The sequence below is a fragment of the Canis lupus genome, chromosome 15 (assembly GCF_003254725.2).
Source record: "Canis lupus dingo isolate Sandy chromosome 15, ASM325472v2, whole genome shotgun sequence".
Classification (NCBI taxonomy): domain Eukaryota; kingdom Metazoa; phylum Chordata; class Mammalia; order Carnivora; family Canidae; genus Canis; species Canis lupus.
In genome coordinates, this window is record NC_064257.1 from 47918456 (window position 1) to 47930555 (window position 12100).

The 12100-nt window shown below is 37.0% G+C and overlaps 1 protein-coding gene across 6 annotated transcripts in view; it reads right to left on the minus strand.

The window, feature by feature from the left end:
• Window positions 1–12100, minus strand: part of IQCM (IQ motif containing M) — a 429271-nt gene that overhangs the window by 397041 nt on the left and 20130 nt on the right. Inside the window, exon 2 of one of the 6 annotated variants that reach the window (XM_035699280.2) lies at window positions 11751–11971. The exons of the other annotated variants lie outside the window; for them this stretch is intronic. The gene's annotated coding sequence lies outside the window, so the exon portion shown is untranslated. The remainder of the gene's footprint in view (window positions 1–11750; window positions 11972–12100) is intronic. 6 annotated transcript variants of the gene reach the window in all.

Below are 12100 nucleotides of genomic sequence, written 5' to 3' on the forward strand. Positions count from 1 at the left end.
AGAATGAGTTTGGAAGTTTTCCTTCCATCTTTTTAAAACAGCTTCAGAAAAATCGTTATTAGTTCTTTAAATGTTTGGTAGAATTTACCTGGGAAGCCATCCAACCCTGGACTCTAGTTTGTTGGGAGACTTTTGATTACTGAATCAATTTCCTTGCTGGGTCTATTCAGGTTTTCTATTTCATCCTGTTTCAGTTTTGGCAGTTTGTAAGTTTTTAGGAATGCATCCTGGTGGCATGATAATGCCAGACTACAAGCTATATTACAAAACTATATTATCATCATGACAATATGATACTGGCACAAAAAAAAAAGACATATAGATCAATGGAACAGAATAGAGAACCCAGAAATGGACCCTCAGCTCTATGGTCAACTAATCTTTTACAAAGCAGGAAAGAATATCCAATGGAAAAAGACAGTTTCCTCAACAAATGATATCAGGAAAATTGGACAGCCACATGTGGAAGAATGAAACTGGACCATTTTCTTAAACCGTACGCACAGATAAACGCAAAATGGATGAAAGACCTAAACGTGAGATAGGAATCTATCAAAATCCTAGAGGAGAACACAGGCAGCAACCTCTTCAACCTCAGCTGCAGCAACTTATTGCTAGAAACATCTCCAAAAGCAAGGGAAACAAATGCAAAAAAGAACTTTTGGGACTTCATCAAAATAAAAAGCTTCTGCACAGCAAAGGAAACAGTCCACAAAATTAAAAGGCAACCTATAGAATGGGGGATGATATTTGCAAATGCCTTATCAGATGAAGGGCTAGGTATCCAAGATCTCCAAGGAACTTATCAAACTTAACACCAAAAAACAAATAATCCAATAAAGAAATGAGCAGAAGACATGAATGGATATTTCTCCAAAAAAGGCATACAAATGGCCAAGAGACACATGAAAAAATGCTTCACATCACTTGGCATCAGGGTAATACAAATCAAAAGCACAATATCACCTCACAGCAGTCAGAATGGCTAGAATTAACAAGTCAAGAAACAACAAATGTTGGCCAGAATGCAGAGAACGGGGAATCCTCTTAGACTATTGGTGGGAAAGCAAGCTGGTGCAGCCACTCTGGAATACTATATGGAAGTTCATCAAGAAGTTAAAAATAGAGTTACTCTAAGACCCAGCAAATGCACTACTAGGTATTTACCCCAAAGGTACAACTGTAGTGATCTGAAGGGGCATCTACCCCAATGTTTATAGCAGCAATGTCCACAAGAGCCAAATTGTAGAAAGAGTCATGATGTCCACTGGCAGATGAATGGATAAAGAAGATGTGGTAAATATACACAATGGAATATCACTCAGCTATCACAAAGGATGCATACTCACCATTTACAACTATGTGAATGTAATTAGAGGGTATTATGCTGAGCAAAATAAGTCAATCAGAGAAAGACAATTATCGTACAATTTCACTCATTTGTGGGATATAAGAAACAACATAGGATAATAGTGTAAGGGAGGGAAAACTGAATGGGAAGCCATCAGAGAGGGAGAAAAACCATGAGAGACTCTTAACTAGAGGAAACAAACTGAGAGTTGATGGAGAAGAGGTGGGTTGGGGATGGGAAAACTGGGTGATGGGTCTTAAGGAGGGCACATGATATGATAAGCGCTAGGTATTGCATACAACTGATGAATTATTGAACACTACATCTGAAACTAACGATGTACTACATGTTGGCCAGCTGAATTTAAAAATAAATAAAAATAAAAGGAAATAAGCCCATTTTCTTTTAGTAGGATGACCCTATGCTCCATTTCAATCACTCCAATCTTTGTTGCTCCAGTTCTGTCCATTTGAGCATTTGTTCTGGTAAAAGTGTCCTGGTTTAGATAAACGGCATGGTTCCCCTATCATTTAGAGATTACTCTGAGACTTAAGAAATGTTCAAATCTTTTGATCTAATAATTCCCCAAGAAATCTATTCAAAAAAATAATCACAGATGCAGAGATGTACATTTGTATATAAACATGCTCATTATGGAATTATTCATGCTCACAAAAATGTAAACAACCTGAAGGGCAACAACTGAAGAACTGGTAGATAAAATAATGATTCATAAATAAATGGAATACTATGCAGCATGTAAACATTTGTCTCTAAAAATAATTCAGCCCCACCAAAAAGGAGAATTATAGACAATATCCCTGATGAACACAGATGCAAAAATTCTCAAAAAGATACTAGCCAATAGGATCCAACAGCACATTAAGAAGATTATTCACCACAACCAAGTCGGATTTATCCCCGGAATGCAAGGCTGGTTCAACACTCATAAAGCAATCAACATGATAGATCATATCAACAAGAGAAAACACAAGAACCGTATGATCCTCTCAATATATGCAGAGAAAGCATTTGACAAAATACAGCATCCATTCCTGATCAAAACTCTTCAGAGTGTAGGGATAGAGGGAACATTCCTCAGCATCTTAAAAGCCATCTATGAAAAGCCCACAGCAAATATCATTCTCAGTGGAGAAACACTGGGAGCCTTTCCCCTAAGATCAGGAACACGACAGGGATGTCCACTCTCACCCCTGCTATTCAACATACTGCTAGAAGTACTAGCCTCAGCAATCAGACAACAAAAAGAAATAAAAGGCATTCAAATTGGCAAAGAAGTCAAACTCTCCCTCTTTGCAGATGACATGATAGTGTACATAGAAAACCCAAAAGACTCTACCCCAAGATTGCTAGAACTCATACAGCAATTCGGCAGTGGGGCAGGATACAAAAATCAATGCCCAGAAATCAGTGGCATTTCTATGCACTAACAATGAGACTGAAGAAAGAGAAATTAAGGAGTCCATTGCACCCAAAAGCATAAAATACCTAGGAATAAACCTAACCAAAGAGTAAAGGATCTATACCCTAAAAACTACAGAACACTTCTGAAAGATATTGAGGAAGACACAAAGGGATGGAAAAACATTCCACGCTCATGGATTGGAAGAATTAATATTGTAAAAATGTCAGTGTTACCCAGGGCAATTTACACATTTAATGCAATCTGTATCAAAATACCATGGACTTTCTTCAGAGAGTTGGAACAAATCATCTTAAGATTTGTATGGAATCAGAAAAGACCCTGAATTAGCCAGGGGATTGCTGAAAAAGAAAACCAGAGCATCACAATGCCAGATTTCAGGTTGTACTACAAAGCTGTCGTCATCAAGACAGTGTGGTACTGGCACAAAAACAAACACATAGATCAATAGAACAGAATAGAGAACCCAGAAATGGGCCCTCAACTCTATGATCAACTAATATTCAGCAAAGCAGGAAAGACTATCCACTGGAAAAAGGACAGTCTCTTCAATAAATGGTGCTGGGAAAATTGGACATCCACATGCAGAAGAATGAAGCTAGACCTTTCTCTTACATCAGACACAAAGATAAACTCAAAATGGATGAAAGATCTAAACATGAGACAAGATTCCATCAAAGTCCTAGAGGAGAACACAGGCAACACCCTTTTTGAACTTGGTCACAGGAACTTCTTGCAAGATATATCCATGAAGGCAAGAGAAACAAAAGCAAAAATGAATTATTGGGACTTCATCACGATAAAAAGCTTCTGCACAGCAAAGGATACAGTCAACAAAACTCAAAAACAACCTACAAAATGGGAGAAGATATTTGCAAATGACGTATCAGATAAAGGGCTAGTATCCAAGATCTATAAAGAACTTATTAAACTCAACAGCAAAGGAATAGACAATCCAATCATGAAATGGGCAAACAACATGAACAGAAATTTCACAGAGGAAGACATAGACATGGCCAACAAGCACATGAGAAAATGCTCCGCATCCCTTGCCATCAGGGAAATACAAATCAAAACCACAATGAGATACCACCTCACCCCAGTGAGAATGGGGAAAATTAAGGCAGGAAACCACAAAAGTTGGAGAGTATGTGGAGAAAGGGGAACCCTCTTGCACTGTTGGTGGGAATGTGAACTGGTACACCACTCTGGAAAACTGTGTGGAGGTTCCTCAAAGAGTTAAAAATAGAGCTACCCTATGACCCAGCAATTGCATTGCTGGGGATTTACCCCAAAGATACAGATGCAGTGAGACACGGGAACACCTGCACCCCAATGTTTATAGCAGCAATGTCCACAATAGCCAAACTGTGAAAGAAGCCTCGGTGTCCATCAAAAGATGCTGGGTAAAGAAGATATCGTCTATGTATATAATGGAATATTCCTCAGCCATTAGAAATGACAAATACCCACCATTTGCTTTGATGTGAATGGAACTGAGGGTATTATGTTAAGTGAAGTAAGTCAGTTGGAGATGGACAAACATTATATGGTCTCATTCATTTGGGGAATATAAAAAATAGTGAAAGTGAATAAAGGGGAAAGGAAAGAAAATGAGTGGGAAATATCAGTGAGGGAGACAGAAAATGAGAGATTCCTAACTCTGGGAATCGAACAGGGGTGGTGGAAAGGGAGGTGTGTGGGGTGATGGGGTGACTGGGTGACAGGCACTGAGGGGGGCACTTGACAGGATGAGCACTGGGTGTTATGCTCTATGTTGGCAAATCGAACTCCAATAAAAAATATACAAAAAATAAATAAAATAAAATAAAAATAATTCAGTGAGGAAGCTCAAAATATAAGTTTAACAGAAAAAAGTAAAAAATGTATTTATGATATAATCCCTTCCCTATTCCATATATTTCGTACATACACACACACTATTTATAATAATAGAAATACCCAAAATGATGAATGGTTGTCTCTGGATAATGATTTTGAAGATGAATAATATTTGTCCTCAAATTTTGCTGTATTTTTTAATTTTTTAATAATTTTATAATAAGAAAAAAATACACATTACTTTGAGCTCAAGAAAGAGAATCAGAATGATGAAAGATCTACCACTTTGGAGTTCAGGCAGTGGAGAGACCAGTTTGAGTAAGCAAATGAAGCATAAAGGAAGAACCATTTTTAAAAACAACATGGTAACATTGGTTAGTAACATGGACCACTTTCTGTGAAAAGGACTTTCTGTCCTTTTTAAGCGTTACTAATTCCAACAGTAATTCAAACAGAAAAAGTGTCTGAAACTGAGGTAGTAGAGAGTCTTTCTTAAACTTAAAACAACCCAATGTTACCTTGAGTATTATTACATTGTGCGCACTTTAAAAAGAAGCATTTTTTTAATGGAATATACTTAGAGGACAGCAACTACGATAATTTTTTTTTTAAACTTGAATGTCTTAAAAAAAAAAACTTGAATGTCTTATGAAGAACATGTAAGTACAGTGGGAATGCTTATCCTAAGAAAGAAAAGCAAACACGGGTTTTGTGTCATCTAGTGAAGAAAAGAGCTAATGGTCAGAGCTAACTAAAGATGAATGGGATTTTTCCTCCCGCAGTAAGTTCTTCCTTTCTGCTCACTTGGGGACTGCTATCCATTCATTAAATACATGTAAGGTCACTGGGCAAAAGAATCTACTTGATAACCACTTTGGAATCTGCTGTTGTTTGTAAAGATGTCCTTCTTAACCTTGTTTTAGAAAAACTCAGCATCAGGTGGGTATTTAGACTAAGTGTTCTCTAATGACCCCTCCAAATTGGCATAACATAGCTTTAGGTGTTCTAAGATCAATCCCGATCTGGTGGCAGGGGGTTCCCACACACATAACACCAAGCAATTCTTCAACACCAGTAGGGTGTCCAAGAATTCAACTCAATTCTGACACTACCTACACTGGAGAAACCACAGATTGCACAGGCTAAGGATTCAGTCCCGCCAGACTATACCCCACAACTCTCACTTTAGATGCCAGTTGCAAGCCCCAGGCTGTTTACTTGTGCTTCCAATTGACCAGCTACAGATTGGAGGTTCCAACAATCTCCTCCTTTGGTTCAATTATTTGCTAGATGGGCTCACTTACGTAGGTTTACAAGTTTATTAAAGGATATTATAAAAAATACAAATCAACAGCCTAATGAAGAGATAATTAGGGCAAGATCTCAAAGGAGCTTCTTTCCTCATGGAGCTTGGGACCTGGCTTGGTAGCACATGGAAGCATTCTGGTTCCCCAAGCATGGAAGCTCTCAGAAAAAAAAAAAAAAAAAAAAAAAAGTTTAAAAAGCTGTTATTTTGGATTTTTATGAAGGCCTCATAACAGTCCTGATTGCTCAAGTCTTTGGTTATTGGCCAATTCAGCCTGTAGTCCATATCGCCTCCTTCATGGTCAGGCAGTCAGTTTGAAGGCTCTAACCTTCTACTCACATAGTTGGTCCTCCTGGCAACGAGCCCCTGCCCTTGAGTGGGGTCCAAAAGCCACTTTCATTAATAAAAAGACACTCATTTCACTTTTATGGCTCTGGAGCATATTCAGGAACTATAAATGAAGACCAAGTACACCTGAGAAACATATTTTGATCATCTGCATGGCCCATGTGAAAGAAGATTCAAAAGGAAGTATAAGCATTGCTAAGAGAGTCACTCAAAATCGTCAAAAGGACATTGAGGAAGTAGGGCCTATGCACACAGTTTAGTTTGTCTCCAGTTTCAATTTCCATGTTCCATTATCTATTTTAGTCCAGAATAGAAGGATTGTATTCTAGGAAGCGGTGGAGTTGCAACTGACAAAAGTCAGAAGTTCATGCGTGCAACACTGGTAGCTAAATAGCCAATTGTGTTATTAGGCAGGCAGTTTAAACTCTGCGAGCATCAATCATAATTCTTTCAAAACAAGTTATATAACCTTATGGGTTTTGCCTTTATAAGCCTGCACTCCAGCTCACAATTCAGAGCACACTTTTAACTTCAGCTGACTCTTGTTTCTCTCAGATGGCAACCCTAGGACCCCAACTAAGTGCTCTCGGTTGCTTTACAGCTTCTTCTTAGTCAATACCAATTATGTATTTCTTATAAATCGTTATATTGCATATGATGTTAATATCCCTGAGATGTGATCCACATCACTCACATTTAGTTTTATAGCAAACTGTTAAGACACAGCTGATGTTCCATCATTTACTAGTCAGTTAGCGATTATTCTCAGCCACTTCACTACTCATTAGCACTCCCACTATAGGTGGAGGAGGCGGAGAGAAGTTCATTCAAATGAGTTGACTCTTGTGCATGTTAAAAGTTAAAATGAAAGACTTCATGTAAGAGTTTAATAACACTGGACAAAGTGGTAAATGAGTATTGTGAGCGTGCTTCCTTAACCACTTTATCCTGATTATCTCCCTTTGCATGAGGTGTTTTCCATTTGCTAACTAAGCACACCATTAAGGATATAGGATATAATTGTCATCTCCACTTCCCTGAAATGCCAAATCAGTAACAATAATAACATGATCATGCTGAGTTGATCTAGCTAACTCAGAGTTCTGATTTTATTACAATTAATTATACATTTTCCAAATGACTGGTCTTTTATCCTGCTCTATCACGACTTCATTTTAAAAAAAAAAAAAATTTGATTGATTGATTGATTGATTTGAGAGAGAGAGAGAAAGACAGCATGCCCAAGCATGAGGATGGTGAGGGGGCAGAGAGGGAACCCAAATAGTCTCCACGTTGAGCAGGAGCTGGATGTGGGGCTCCATCCCATCACTCCAAGATCATGACCTTAGCTAAAACCAAGAGTTGGATGCTTCACCCACTGAGCCACCCAGGCACCCCTCTATCATGACTTCCAAGGTAAACATCATTCACTCTAAGAGAATGGGCCATAAATATCCTTAAGCTTCATTAGTGTAGATTTCTGGGTAAGTTTCTCATCTAAAAAGTGTATTTACAGAAAACAGGCTACATTGACCAGGTAGAACTTCCTTCTATTAACTATTGTGGTTAAAACAACAACAACAACAACAACAACATAAAACATATCATCTTAACCTTTTTAAGCACACAGTTCAGTAGTGTTAAGTATACTCACATTGTTGCAAAAGAGATCTCCAGAACTTTCTCATCTTGCAGAACTGAAACTCTATACACATTAAACCATATTCCCTTTCCCTGGTAACCACCATTCTACTTTGCATTTAAGAATTTACTTTTTGTGCATCCCAGGTGGCTCAGCAGTTTAGCGTCTGCCTTCAGCCCAGGGCATGATCCTGGAGACCCAGGATCAAGTCCCACGTCGGGCTCCCTGCATGGAGCCTGCTTCTCCTTCTGCCTGTGTCTCTGCTTCTCTCTCTATCTCTCTCTGTCTCTCATGAATAAATAAATAAAATCTTTAAAATAATAATAATAATTTACTTTTTGTATATATTTTTCCAATCTGCATTTCTTTATATTTGTGAAGACAAGGGGAAAATGCACACTGTTTCATCTCACATCTTTTAAAAATAAATCACAGTCATTATTCAAATATTAGGTTTCTCTAAGTGTCATAGTATATACTGTTTTAATGCTACTGTAACTTTAAAAGCAATTTGAAAGTAATGGGCATTTTTTTCTTATCATACCTAAAAAGTGACTGTTACCAAAAAAAATGCAAAACACATTTAAGCAGTTTTTCTCCTTAGTTCTGTTCAAATATAGCAAGAGTATAATTAGCTGGACAAGCTGCCTAACTCTGTAATATCCGTCACCTCCACAACTTACAAACCTGTAGCAGTAACAAGCTTTGCAGTATTTTAAAATCTCCACTTCCTTAAAAAAAATTATATTCAGAAAGATGAAGTAAACACCAATTTTCTCTTTCCCAAGAGTGAAGTATTTATAAGGGTGAGGTTAGAATTTTCTTTCAATTTTTTTTTTTTATTTAGCAAGTTAAGATGCTGCAATAATGAGGAGACATTCATTTTTCTCACCCACCAAGTAATCACTTCCACATTATTGGATAGCTTATGGGTCTCACTGATTCATTGCATTTAATGATCCTAGAAAAAAAGACTACATTTTTCTTGGGTTCTTTCTGAAAAAAAAAAATCCAAGAAGTTACTCTGGCAACGCAGCAACTCAAGTATTTCACTTTGGATTATTCCTCCTTTTTTTGTCAACATTTAAAAGATAAATTGCTTTCTTTCATTTTATCCTAAATTCAAAGTTTCTAAGATAGATCTCTTGATTTTATCCATGTTCTTGAAGTGATTAAATACAAAATGTTCTCTAAAGCAAGTATCTGAATGCTGCGTCTCCAAAACCAAATGCTTCAAGGCATAACCCAGAATATGTATTTCTCAGCTCAGGAGTAAGGAAATAATGCCTAAAGTTTTCAAGATCTACAGAGAGGAAGCTAGTAATAACCTAGCAAGTCCTGCATAGAAGCTCAACAGAACCTTGAATCTGCTGATAAAAAAAATAAGAAAATGGATCCCTAAAACTATTCAACCTATTAGAGAATGTGAGATAATCTATCATCTCTTCATTTCTGATCTAATGATGTTCTTTTCAGGAGTTCTATTTGTCAGCACAGGTCACAGACTCACTATGTCTTTTACAAGTTTTTTAACCAAGTTAATGATTCTAAAAGCATATTTTCCAGTTCATTGCAGATACATCTCTGAATTACACTTGGCTCCCAAGTTGTAAAAAGCAGTGTATTATATAGCTGTAAGTTCCACCCACTCAACCTATTTCGAGTTCTGATATCAGCCAAGGTAATAATACTCATCACTAAAAAACTACCACAGGTTTCAATACCTATTAAAAATATTTATTAATTCAAGGATTAAGAGCCCTAAGTGAAAGGCACTGGGCTAGGTGTTGTAGGTGACACAAAGCTGGAAAACTATGGTTACCCTCGGTCAGTTTTCAGTCTACCCGGAAAACAGGTATAAAGAAAGTAACAATGACATTTTGGATGACAAAATCTATGATTCAAACTAGGACACTTTTAAGTGTCCTTACAAAAAATAAGCTAAGATCACAGACATAAACAAATCTGTCCAGAAAAACTGGGACATATAGCCACCCTAACTATGGTATTCAATATTTTGCAGTTTAAATGTTTTCAAAAATGTTATTTCATTTTCTACCTAGAAACAAAGCTATGAGATAATAATATAATACTATCCCCACTTTCAGATGGGAAAACGAAGGCTCAGAGAAAGTAAATGATTTACCTAGGTTTACACAGCTAATAAATGATGGGTCTAAAGCCTGTGCTGAAATTTTCTAATTCTACATCTAATGTTCTTCCATTATAACACACTGTCTCATCAATAGCTATAACTACTAGATAAATTCTATAACCACAACCTGAGGGAAGCACTGTTCTTCTAATTCCCGTATTAGAAATACAGGGAGACAACATTTACCAATTTGACAGTATTTGTGCTTTCATGGTAAAAATTATGTGGATAAATGAGGACAGGTTAATCAAAGGCAACTACATGACACAGAGTTGACCTAAAAAAAAAATAATAAGAGTTAAAGCAGTTTCAAGTAAAATTAGAACCTAAAGAGGGATCTTCTCATCACTGCTATTCAAAATTGTCCAGTAAGTTGTAATGGATAAATACTGGATAAAAAGAGATAAAAACCATCTCCTTTTGCAAATAAGACTGTTATAATAATAGTGACTATGACCAGAATTTTAAAAATTGGTAAGATGGTTAGATTCAAGATAAATATTTTAAAACTTTGTGGTATTTGTGCCTTCCAGCAATAAATTCCCCCTCCTACCAATCCCAAGCTCCTCTGGACCACTTCTCATTCCATATAGACTTCTGCTCAGTCATATCAGATTTTTACAGTCTTGAACAGAATACCTAACATCCTACTCAGAAGTGTCTTGTTTGGATTATTTCCCCAAATTCCAGAGCTACCAACAGAACAATGATTTATCTTGTATCTATGACCAATAGGACTTAGTAACCTATTCCCTTTCAAGAAAAAAGACTGCCTCTAAGACAAAATTCTACTTAGTGTTAGAGCCCCCGGCAGCAAATTCCTGGACATTTTAAAATTGCAAATTTCTTTCTAGTCTTCAAAGATGCGTAACTGCTGACATCCTATATCAGAACATTCAATGCAGACAAGGAAAAAAAATGTCAATGATTAAAAGATGCATATGAGGTTTGTTTTTTTTTTAACTCCCTAACAAACTGATATAGCCCAGTTCATATGCCTCTTTCAGCCACTACAATCTCCTTATTTCTAAAATGACAGAAGTTTCTACAAAATTCAAAACCTAATTCATTTATCAATGAGATTTTCATGTTGTCCTTTTAACAAAAAATGGTAACATTAAAAGAATTTTTATGTCATTGTTGTGTTGAGATTTATTCTTTGGCACCCTGCATCTCTGTGTCTGTAATAGGTAGTTGTGACTCTCCTTGTGTGCTTGATGAAGTAAGCAGCCCTATGAAGAAGCCCACATGGCAAAGAACTGCAATAGCCTCTAGGAACTGCATGTGGCTTCTAGGATCTGAGTGAATTTCAGCTAATAGTCAGGAAGATGTTGGACCCCCTTAGTTATACAATCATAAGGAAATGGATTCTGGCAACCACCTCAAAGAGCGTGGAGATGGATTCTTCCCCATTCGAGTCTCTAGTTGAGAAAGCAGCCTGGCCAATATAGTGAATAAAGCCTTGTGAGACCTTGAAGCATTCAAGCCATGCCCAGAATCCTGGCCCATAGAAACTGTGAGATAATAAATGTGTATGTTGTTTTAAGCCACTTAATTTGTGATTGTTTGTTCCACAGCAACAGGAAACTAATATTTCTTCCAATGTCCTTCCTTAGAGTAAAACCCCAAGTCATTTTCACAATTTAGCCACCTGCTACCCACTCTAATTTCATCTTCTTCCATTTCACCATTGCAAACTTCACTGTAGCTACAATGGCTTCTTTGCTTGTCAAATAAGACAGACTTGCCATATTTCCATTTAACAGACTGGCTCAGCATCTTCAATACTCTGTCAGGAATGCTGTTCCCCAATACCTGCTTAGCTCACAATTCACTTTCTTCAGGTGCCTATTCAAAGATTACTTTGTTGGAGACATTTTCTCCTGGAAAAAAAAAAAAAGGAATTCTTACCCCCAGCTCAATATGCACTGCTAGCATCTGACTGCTTGGTTTTCTCCAAATAATATATTTTTTCTAATCATGGGAATTAGACTAACTCCATACTTACACTT